At 32.2% G+C, this 12,338-nt stretch overlaps 1 long non-coding RNA gene across 1 annotated transcript; it reads right to left on the bottom strand.

Annotated features, from left to right (window-relative positions):
• Positions 1–709: 709 nt before the first annotated feature.
• LOC111711523 (uncharacterized) lies at positions 710–3,829 on the bottom strand. The gene is made up of 4 exons (XR_002767263.1): positions 3,747–3,829; positions 2,402–2,511; positions 1,672–1,739; positions 710–792 (listed from the first exon to the last, which is right to left on the bottom strand). It is a non-coding gene; the product is annotated as an uncharacterized LOC111711523 (long non-coding RNA).
• Positions 3,830–12,338: the final 8,509 nt, after the last annotated feature.

The following is a 12,338-nucleotide window of genomic DNA, read 5'->3' as shown; positions in this document are numbered from 1 at the left end:
TACACTTTAACCCCTAGAAGTATGAGTTCGCGGACTGTACAATTCTTGGTGATTTTGCGTATACATAAGCTATCTGTGTTTATTTATTTATCTATGTTTAATACTAATATCACTTATATCACAAATTGAATGTAAAACAAATAAAAATTGAACTTTTAAGTTTTTTATTTATATTAAAGAACCTTTAGAGATATTTGTTGATTATATATCGAGCTAGTAATGTTTGCGCAAAACGCCAAAAAAAATTATAGTTTAATTTGCTGAATTTGCATATGATTGTAACAAAATTGCGGAATTGCGCAAAACTCGTGTTGCGAAAAAGCCGTAAAGGACAATTTTGCGCGAAATGACTTTTAAGAATGATTTCTCTAATCAGTAAAACAAGAAATAAGTAAATAAATAATAATGAATATTAATTAAACCTAGTTAATAACAGTGCTCCCAGGGAGGTGGGGTGATTTTATTAAAACTTTTGAAATAACATATTTTTTTCTTTGAAAATAGATGATTTTTTTCAGATCTTTTATGTATTTCTTAGATTTCCTAATCAGTCGTTGAACAGGGAAGAGAATAGCGGAGGGTGAACTAAATATAAATATACTTCAAACAAAACAGAAAAGAAAAGGAGAAGAGAAACAAAGAGAAATACAAAGAAAATAAAATGTATCTAAGGATAAAAGGATCATTCAAAAATTGTCTGAAAGTTTCCTGATATGATCGATGATCGCCAGACGAATTCCCACATTCCGTTTACAGATCTCAACAATATGATCAACAAGTTGATCCTCAGACCTAGATATATAGATATAAAGATAGATAGATAAAAAGATAGATAGATTATAAATATAGATAAATAGACATTCCGCTATAGATAAGAACAAAGGTGGAATGTCTTCATCAAAAAAATTGAATTTTTATTTATTAACGTTATGCTTCATTTATACGTAATCTTAAGAACATGGGGGGATTTCTTAACATCATTTAGAATATTTTCAACCAAATTTTTAAAATAAGATTTTACAAAAAAAATGTAAACTGAATCAATGCAATTCTGTTTAATCTTGATTGTTTCTGTCAAATGAAGTTTTTCCCTTAGGTTCACAGATTTAATAAACAACATACTACATTACCTAAATAGGTAACAATAGTGTAAGCTTATTTTCCCCTTAGGTTCACAATTTTAATAAACAACATACTACATTACCTTAATAGGTAACAATAGTGTAAGCTTATTTTCCCCTTAGGTTCACAATTTTAATAGGTAACAATAGTGTAAGCTTATTTTCCCCTTAGGTTCACAATTTTAATAAACAACATACTACATTACCTAAATAGGTAACAATAGTGTAAGCTTATTTTAATAAACAACATACTACATTACCTAAATAGGTAACAATAGTGTAAGCTTATTTTTTGGTAGTTTGTTCGATTTAATCAGCTAACTCTTAACTCTTAAGAGTTAGCTGATTAAATTATATATAAATATGTTAGCTACAGCGGATTAAATTATATATAAATATGTTAGCTATAGCTGGCCAAACAGCTAGACCAAACGGCTGACATTTTTTTTTGAGGGAACCCAATGCTACACTAGGGGTTGACATTTTTTTCAAATTCAAGATATTTGTTCCCAAGTAAATCCGGGCAGTTAGTGATCATTATTGAATTTACCTGATTGGAAAAATGATATCAAGAGAGAGAGTATCCGCCCCTGACTTTCTTACTGCACATTCAATAGCCTTGCAATAGTTGGATTTCAAAATAAAAACAAATTTTTTTGGAATCCGATGAAAAACACGCTTTGACGTGTTTTTGCTTGACCCTCCAAACGGGCAGCCGTGGTACATTTGAATTTCCGAGCCGGGTCAACCTTTCCTGTCCCAGTTTGTACTGTACCTAGCTCTATGGACAGGACTAGCCGGTGCAACAAGGTTGACGCGGTCAGACTTTAGGTTGAATTTACTTTTACTAAAGGGTCAGAGGTGCATGTCCATACAATTAAGATGGCTATGCCGGATCAGGTAGCAACGGTACCTTAGTTAGCTTTATATAATCAAGTATAAATAAGAAATTAAAGTTTATAGGTTTGTAAACGAATTATTCTTCCCACAAGAACATCTAAAGAAATTATCAGAAAGAAACACAATTTTAACTTTAGAAAAACAAAAATATTGTCTTAATTGATTATCAATAAAGGTTACTGGGGTGCCAATTGTGAATGGGAAATCGATGCTATTTTTCCATAAAGGCTCACTTAAAATTACGCCCCCAGATTGTAAAGATGCCGTAAAATATTTATGAAAAAATTAATTGTTAGAAACAAACATGTTATTAGAAATAATGGAATTGATTAAAGAACAACAATCAAAGATAAAGATGATAACACTGATGATAATGATACCTTAGTACAAGCAGAGTAGGTATGAGAGTTAAGTAGCAGAATATCTTCAGGCTCAAGGATCAGGTTCTTCACGATAGTATTTACTCCAACAGTAGCATTCGGAACATACACTACAAATAGTAGCATTCGGAACATACACCATATAAATGCATTGATTCTTTGCCACCAATTCAGATTTTCTAATCTCTATATCTTTGAAACTCAATGTCGTCGAGGTTATACATTTCGAAATATGAATTCTGTTAGATCTAATAAATTAAATTTGAAATATCATAGCTGTACAGTGTTCACTTTCAGATTACAAAGATAAAGGGAAGAGAATATTTTGCCAATAAAACCAGACCTCTTAAACAATTCGAAACAACTAAATTTTTACATTTTTTTCGAAATCTCCGATTGAAAAATTTGCAAGGTTTGAAAGTTTATTACTTTTTGCCACGAAAACACAGATATGCAATAAAAAATAGTTGTAAATTACAAAAACCAAAAAAAAAATATTGCCGAAATATGCAAAAAAAAACATCATTATAGCATACAATTTGCAAAGAAATAAACAGCAGAATCTACAAAATAGGATTTATACTAAAGCCATTTCAAAGATAAACTCAAGTGAGCAAATATTCTAATCAAGTAAGGAAAGTAAATAAAAGAGCATTTTTGGGAATGATGCATAAGGATGTCAACGTTTTCGTTTTTCAGAAAAACGACGACGAAAAATCAAAAACGAAACGATCGTGATTTAAAAACGATCGTTTTAAAAAAAAGTTCGATTTTTAAAAATGGTCGTTTTTATAAAATTCGTCGTTTCGTTAACGATCGTTAACGAAGAGAGGAAACCGACCTAAAGGGCATCTGTACTTTTCATTGAGTAGTTTTTAAGAAAATATCAAGGAGTTTTAACTCCCCCACAACTTTTAAACTTCATGTAAGACGACATTCAATAAAGTTGCATGCAATTTTTTTCCCCAAAAACGACCGTTTTGATAAAGTTCGTCGTTTCGTTAACGATCGTTAACGACAACCCTTCGTTAACGATCGTTAACGACGACCCTTCGTTAAAGATCGTTAACATAATTGTCAATAATTTTTTTTTTTCAAAAACGATCGTTTTTTTTAAAACAATCGTATAAAAAACGGTCGCAAATCGTTTTAATAAAAACGATCATTTTCAAAAACGATCGTTATTCGTTTTCTAAAAGTTCAAAACGAGTGGGTCGTTTTTAAAAACGATCCTTTTTGAATACGAAACAAAAAACGATCGTTTACCGATCTTTTAACGATCGTTTACAAAAACGATTAACAACCCTAGATGCATGGTATGCTTAGTAGATTTTAAATTTATTACCTATATTCTGTGGGTGTGCTCCCACAAACTGTGATTAAACTTCTATACTTTGATCATAAAGAAGTTCCATGTCTTGTCTGTTCAAACAATTAGAGATCTAACTAGGGCTGGGCACGTAATTAATTTTTTAATCCGTTCGTTTATCAGTGTACCGTGCCGACTTTTAGACAGCTAGAGCAAGCTGTAGAGTTTACATTTCACACTGACTATTAAAATATAGACGGGATAGTACAAGAGTATACATTATAAACAGACTACTGACGGGATAGTACAAGAGTATACATTTATATAAAGACAATTGACGGGACAGTACAAGAGTATACATTTATATACAGACAATTGACGGGACAGTACAAGAGTATACATTATATACAGACTACTGACGGGACAGTACAAGAGTATACATTATATACAGACTACTGATAGGACAGTACTAGAGTATACATTTTATACAGACTACTGACGGGACAGTACAAGAGTACACGTTATATACAGACTACTGACGAGACAGTTCAAGAGTATACATTTTATACAACTACTGACGAGACAGTACAAGAGTAAACATTATATGCAGACTACTGGCGGGATAGTACAAGAGTATACGTTATATACAGACTACTGACGGGATAGTACAAGAGTATATATTTTATACAGACTACTGATGACGGGACGGTACAAGAGTATACATTATATACTGACTACTGACGTGACAGTACAAGAGTATACATTTATATACAGACAATTGACGGGACAGTACAAGAGTATACATTATATACAGACTACTGACGGGACAGTACAAGAGTATACATTATATACAGACTACTGATAGGACAGTACTAGAGTATACATTTTATACAGACTACTGACGGGACAGTACAAGAGTACACGTTATATACAGACTACTGACGAGACAGTTCAAGAGTATACATTATATACAACTACTGACGAGACAGTCCAAGAGTAAACATTATATGCAGACTACTGACGGGATAGTACAAGAGTATACATTATATGCAGACTACTGACGGGATAGTACAAGAGTATACATTATATACTGACTACTGACGGGATAGTACAAGAGTATATATTATATACAGACTACTGAAGACGGGACAGTACAAGAGTATACATTATATACAGTTTACTTAAGCCAAGACGGTACAGTACATTCCAAATGAATCACCGAGATTAAAGTGTAGTGCTGAGGTGAATTTAGGTAAATTAACGTAGCAAACATTTTTCTTTTAGTTAGGTTATATTAGGCCCTAAATGATGTAAATCCTCTGTTTAAAAAAAATATTTGTGACGTTTGTCCTTTTTAGACTTCCGGTATATTCTTAATAAACACTAAAAAAATGTTTTCATCCATTTATACAATTTTCAGTCCATTGCAAAAATTGTGTTCATTTAAGGAACATTGCCCAGCAAAACCACAGAAAATCTTCAAAGTTTTTGTACAGCAAAATCATATTTAAATTAATTGCAAATCAACGGGATGAATATTGATTAATATAAACAAAGTAGCTTCTTTTTTTAAAGTAAGAATACGTTGAGTGACAACAACTGACAACTGAGACTGTTTTCTGGAAAAAGTGGCATAGGAATAATGTATTATCGCATGAATGTTTTACAAATGTAAAAGTATATTGTTTCTCGAATTTGTTCTTTTCCTGAACCAACGGTCTGGATTTGCTTCCATCAATCTGAGTAGTCGTTCTCTTTCCTAAAGTAGACTTGGAGTAAGTAAAAACCAATCCACTTGCGTTTTTCAAATCTTGAAGGCTCAAGTCTCCGAAGGCTGAAGATTTTCTAAGTTTTGCGAATAAGATTATATCAAAACATTTAAAATCTTTGGAACTATCTGTAGTGTTAAAATCGATTAGATTTATAAAATGAACACCTGGAAATACCATTCACATGTGAATCTACCTTGCATAAAGGTTTACGAACGGTCCTATAACTACCTTTGAGTATAGATTTAGAAACGGCCCCTTACCTATCTTGAATATAGGTTTTGGAAAGGTCCTATACCTACCTTGAGTACAGGTTTAGGAACGATCATATATCTACCTTGAGTCGGGTTCAGGAACGACTCCATACCTACCATGAGTAAAGCTTTAGGAACGGTCTCATATCTACCTTGAGTACAGGATATTGAACGGCCCTATATCTACCCTAGATACAGGTTCAGAAACAGTCCTATATCTACATTAAGTACAGGTTCGGGAACGGCCCCATATCTACCTTAAGTACATGTTTTGGAACGGTCCCATACCTACCTTGAGTACAGGTATAGGAACGGCCCCATACCTACCTTGAGTACAGGTATAGGAACGGCCTCATACCTACCTTGAGTACAGGTATAGGAATGGCCCCATAACTACCTTGAGTACAGGTATAGGAACGGCCCCATACCTACCTTGAGTACTGGTATAGGAACACCCTCATACCTACCTTGAGTACAGGTATAGGAACGGCCCCATAAGATCCATGATTTGTGAAAATAGTTCCCTCCTCTAGGCAAAACTGGGATCTCAGTACTGAACCCAGTTTAGGAAAATTTTCCTCTCCCATTTTTCTTAAAATAAAATTTTATTCTTTTCACTCAATCCTGTTTAAGAATTTGTATAATGTTTATTCATTGTAAAATACACCAAATACACATTAAAGATAGAGGTCTGTATTTTATTATTAGCAGGCCTTGAAAAGTTGGACTAAGGGAACCCCCCCCCCCCCCTCCTCCATCCATATCAGGATAGGGTTTACATTTTTGGTAATCAGATCAACACGATAAAAAAAGTTGGTTGTACACCCATGTCGGGCAAATAAAGTGATTTCGGTAAAGTCCTTAGATTTTTATATCAAAGATTTAAACAAATCATAAAATAATGATTTGCTCTCAGCTTTTCTTTTTATTTTAAAGATTGTCACACAAAGATGGGAATGCGAGATTCACAATGGTACCCTTAGAAGCTTTGTCTGATCAAGTATGATGTAGACTTATGATTATAGAAATTAATTATTTTCAATTGTTTTTTCTCAAAAAAAGTGACTTGCCACATTTCTTTACTCCAGAAAAACGTATTATTGGAATTATCAGAATTTCTCACTTTCAAACTAAGAACAACAACGGTATCTTCCACATTTTTAATCAGATAAAGGTTTCAAGAGTCGGTAAACTCTAGCATTGCCATCCATGGAGGGTCACTTGAAATTACGCTTACAGTCCCTTTACTATTTTGAAAGTTGTTTAAAGGATATTTAACGGTAAATAAGCTTAAAGACTGCCAAAAACAACAATGCGCTCAAATTTCATAAAAAGAGAAACAGCTAGAGAGCTTAATCTTTTGTGATGAACTTTAAAAATCTAGTTTTTTTGTAAATATAAAAAAAACTCTTAGTTAGCTTCACATATTCTCCTCAATATCAAAGATTGTCAAACCTCTAAAATTATGGTCTTAATCCAGTGTCCTAATTTAATGAATTTTAGCCGCGTCTCAAATTCGTCAAAATCCGGTTTCAATTGAGCGCCGGCTTAAATTCATTGAATACAATTATAAGTGGAACCAACCATACTTGAGTAGCCTCTCAAATTTAAGCCGCGGCTCAAATTCTTTAAATTCGGGCTCAGTGAAAGTAAACAGAAGACAATAGAAAGCAATAGAAAGGAACACATGTAGATTACATTTTTATTTTCACTAGAAATTCAAGGCGCTTAGCGCCCTTCTCTAGCCTTAGAGGGCGCTTCGCGCCCATCTCCTAAATTAATTGTGAACATGTTCTCTTTGTGTACATCGTAAAACAAAACAAAAATAATTCGCGGGTTTTCACAAAAAATTTCGCGGATTTTCAAAATTTTAAAAAATTTAATGACGATCGAATTTTGACGGAGACAAATATTTGAAATTTTGATGATTCATAAACCTTCCCTGGAGTCCCTAGATGTCCCACAAAAAATTTATTGAATACAAACAAACAAACAAACAAACAGACAAACAGACAGACAGACAAGCCAAATTTATATATAGATTGAATAAAATTTCCTACTTCAATATTGGAAGATTAAAATTCTTAATAGAAATTGAATTATTTCCTTTTTCTCGGCAAATAAAAATTGTAATTTATTCTAAATTCAAATTAGGAGGAGTCATGGAAAAAAATAGAATTGTAGCTAGAGTTACAACATTATTTTGAAAACAAAAACAAATTGAAATTTAGATGTTCAGTCGAAAACCCGTGTTTTTATAAATTTAAAATTAGACACTAATGTTATTATAGTTTCCCCTTTACACATATCAACATTCAATTGAAATATATCATCACATGTTTATTTTTTAAACAAACCACAGTTTTAAATGAAACTTAAAAATAGATAAGATATTCTTAGATAAAAAACAACAGGTTGAGGTTGCATTCAGAGCTCTTAAGCAAGAATCTATGAGATTTTTACCAATTACTTTATTGGTCCAACTTTGTTACCTCGTAGCTTCTTTAGTTTGATTTTACGCAAAAGTATGAGAAACCTAATTTATCCGTATTAAATATTCAAAACTTTTTCGTTCCTCTTAACATAACTCTTCAATAAATAAAGTTAAGTACACTTTACTTAAGTTTACCGTGTGCAGTTAAGTTCACATCAGGAATAAGTGTTTATCAACACTTCAAAAGGGAAATTTACTGTTTAAAACAGCGTAAATCTCTGTATTTTCAAAATGTCACATTCTCAACTTTGCTCAACATACAAAAAAAAATCTCTTAAAACACAATTGTATCATTAAAATTACAATTTAGAAAGACTTTTCTGTGAAGCTACCTAAATATTTTTGGACACAGTGTTTTTATCACATTCTTGTATAAAGGTTGAAATATAAAAAATAACTGCGGTGTAGAATATATAGGGCTGTGTAAAGATAATGTAGAAAGCCGATGAACCGGATTTTCTGGTTGCCAGGCAGATATGCAGGCAGTCATAGAACGTATAGTCGTAGACCGATTTAACATCTTTTAGCAATTTTAAAGATCGAATACGGAATTGAAAATATACCCATGAAAGCTTCCGGGAACCCAGCTTGGGCTGGCATTAAACTTTTACCTTAAAAGTCAAGCTGTTCAATTTAAACTTTTAAAGTTTAAGATAATTTTGTTGCTTTCAAGTTCCCTCATCAAATGCTGAGACGAATCGGTCAAAGGGTTCCTGAGTTATGATTGGACAAACAACAAACAAACAGAGTTTACCAATTTATAAATATATATACACTGGTTTCAGGAGAAGAAAATATTTCCATTTACTGTTTAGCGCCGATTTAAGGATATATCTCTAATTGGATAATGAGATGGATAGAAAGAAAGATGTTACCGCCATGCAATTTTTATTGGTTCAGAATAGACACCAAACACATGATGACTGAACCCTGATTGGATCAGGCGCTAATGGACTCGGCATACTAGAGTGAAGGATTAATCTCTAATTGAGATAGATAGAAAGATAGATGATACTGCCAAACTATTTCTATTGGTTCAGAATAGACACCAAACACATGATGACTGAACCCTGATTGGATCAGGCGCTAATGGACTCGGCAAACTAGAGTTAAGCAGAGTGCGAACACTAGCTTTTGTATTCTAAATCCGCCAGAATTTTCTCATCTTGAATATATTTTCCGGTCTCTTATGGTCAAAACTTAAAGATTTTTGACCAATAAAAAGAAATTGAGTCTTTGTCACAAACTTCCATTTTCTAATCCCTGTTAAAAGATCGATCAATCTAAGTTTTGAAATATTAAAGATTTACACCAGCTGGTTGCAATGATATAGAGATTAGAAAATTTGAGTTGATGGCCAAGTCTCAATTCTTTTTATGCTGTATACTTTAAGAATAGAATGATTATAACTAATTCCGTTTTAGTAAATGTCAAAATGTGTATGGACTAAAACAATGTTGACAACTTTAAAGCATATTTTTTCAGCAATTTCTGAATAATTATTTAATTGATAAACTTAATTTATCATATTCATTCTCATTGCATAGCATCTCAATTGTAAGTGAGGTAGGGTTTGCTCTATGAATTACATCTCTATTGTTCAAGTTCAAGATGATTATTATCAGTTTTGGTTTAAAGGTAACAGTAAAAGTAAAGGTAAAGGTAAAGGTAAAGGTAAAGGTAAAGGTAAAGGTAAAGGTAAAGGTAAAGGTAAAGGTAAAGGTAAAGGTAAAGTTAAAGGTAAAGGTAAAGGTAAAGGTAAAGGTAAAGGTAAAGGTAAAGTTAAAGGTAAAGGTAAAGGTAAAGGTAAAGGTAAAGGTAAAGGTAAAGGTAAAGGTAAAGGTAAAGGTAAAGGTAGAGGTAAAGGTAAAGGTAAAGGTAAAGGTAAAGGTAAAGGTTTTCATAAATCCAGAACGTGACCAGTCCTAGTTCTGTCTGCTCTGCAGAAAATACAGATTTCTGAGGTCTTTAAAGGGACTGTTAAGCCTACATATTTTAGGAGGTGATCGTGACAAATAATAGTTTTATTTAATTTCCCTGTTCCCCAACAAAAATTTAAAGCAAATCGGTTAAGAGGTCCATGAGTTATGCTCGGGATACAAAAAAAAAAACAGAGATTACAACTTTATGCATATTGGGAAGGGAGAGGGTAAGGGGGGGGGGTGTTGTCGTAATAGCTGTACTGTGATGTTGATTATATTATTAGTGAATGTATTGAGTAATATTAATTATATTATTTGGATACCAAGATATGAAGTAAGTTTGGTAGATACACCACTAACCAAGATATACACAACCAACCAACCTCCAGGGACTGCAGATGTACTTTACCCTCAAAAGCGTTGTCAGGTTAAGTAAGAATGTACATTAATATTAGTTGTTACAAAACTGACCTGCTGACTAAAACTGTCAAAATAATCTTTAAAAAACGACCATTTCTTCCATATTTTTGAACAAATTAATGTATTTGAAAAGTAAAAATATGATTTATCCACTATATATGTAATATGTAATGTATAAAAAAGACGTATTGATTTGAACATTTTTTGTAATTATGTAATATGTGCTGCAGATACTTACTAATTGGTCTACAGGGTTACCCACAAAGGATAAGACTTGAATAAAAACCTACAATTTTCTAAAAATGACGATTTGAAGGTTTACTTAAAAAACTGCGGGAAATCTTGAACGTAAGTAGATAAAAAACTGGAAAAGTCTTCTCTGAAGTCTCATTCTTTGTGGGTAACCCTGTCTCATATAAAGTTGAGATGGATGTATTTATGTATAGTTAGTGTTATGTCGCACTTTTGTCTCTAGTACATTCTCTATGTGCGTCCTGAATGTTTGATCTGAATGTGCGTCCTAATTAGCCCGAATACAGAACCCGGCCCTGATTTACAAAGCTAATTTCTCTCGCTGTCTGTGTGTTATGTGTCTGTCTGTGATTATCTATCTATCTTCATATTTTGATTTTCCTTTATGTTTATCAGTATATCCCTATATATCCCTCTCTCTTTATAAAGTGAGGGCGTATTTGTATATTAACACCCTTTAGAACCTGAATTGGGACAGTTCGCATCGTAATTGGGCTTTTATCCAATCAATTATATTGGGATATTGTGCTTATCTCTATCTATCTATCTATCTTTCTATCTATCTATCTATCTATCTATCTATCTATCTATCTATCTTTCTATCTATCTATCTATCTATCTATCTATATATCTATCTATCTTTCTATCTATCTATCTATCTATCTATCTATCTATCTATCTATCTATCTATCTATCTATCTATCTATCTATTTATCTATCTATCTATCTATCTATTTATTTATCTATCAATCTAACTATCTATCTGTCTTTATATTTATCTATCTTTCTATCCATCTATCTATCTATCTATCTATCTATCTATCTATCTATCTATCTATCTATCTATCTATCTATCTATCTATCTATGTATGTATCTATCGATCTATCAAAAAGTTTTGGATCGTCTTTACAATCTCATCCATTGTGGGTAACCCTATATCTATCGATTTTAAATCTATGTATCTACCTAGTACCTATATCTCTACATATTTCTATATTTATGTGTATATATATCTACTGAACTATTAAGTTGTCTATCTAAATCGAAATAACGAATAGTTTGGTTTAAATTACGAACAAACGAATGTTAGGGATATATATACAAATTTCTCTAATCATAATTTCGAATAAAATGTTTGTAATTTCGATTTCGAATTTCGATTAAGATGTTTATGCTTTCGGTCTGTTCGATATAGCGAACAAAATGTTTTGAAAAGTGTAATTACACATCTAATAAATACTAAGGTTCTATCCATCTATCTTATTCTAACTTTTATATATCTGTATCTTATATCTATTTGTCTAACTATCTCTGTTATAAAAATGTCGGGATTGTAATATGAAGCTAATACCTTATTAAAGAAGAATTTAGGATCAATTGGGGATAGACAGATAATTAGCTAGGCATATAGTTAGATAGATAGATAGATAGATAGATAGATAGATAGAGAGACAGATAGATAGATAGATAGATAGATAGATAGATAGATAGATAGATAGATAGATAGATAGATAGA

Source organism: Eurytemora carolleeae, unplaced genomic scaffold, assembly GCF_000591075.1.
Source record: "Eurytemora carolleeae unplaced genomic scaffold, Eaff_2.0 scaffold437, whole genome shotgun sequence".
In the NCBI taxonomy this organism is placed as follows: domain Eukaryota; kingdom Metazoa; phylum Arthropoda; class Copepoda; order Calanoida; family Temoridae; genus Eurytemora; species Eurytemora carolleeae.
Note: the sequence above shows the minus strand (reverse complement) of the source record. Positions and strands in the feature narration are given on the sequence as shown.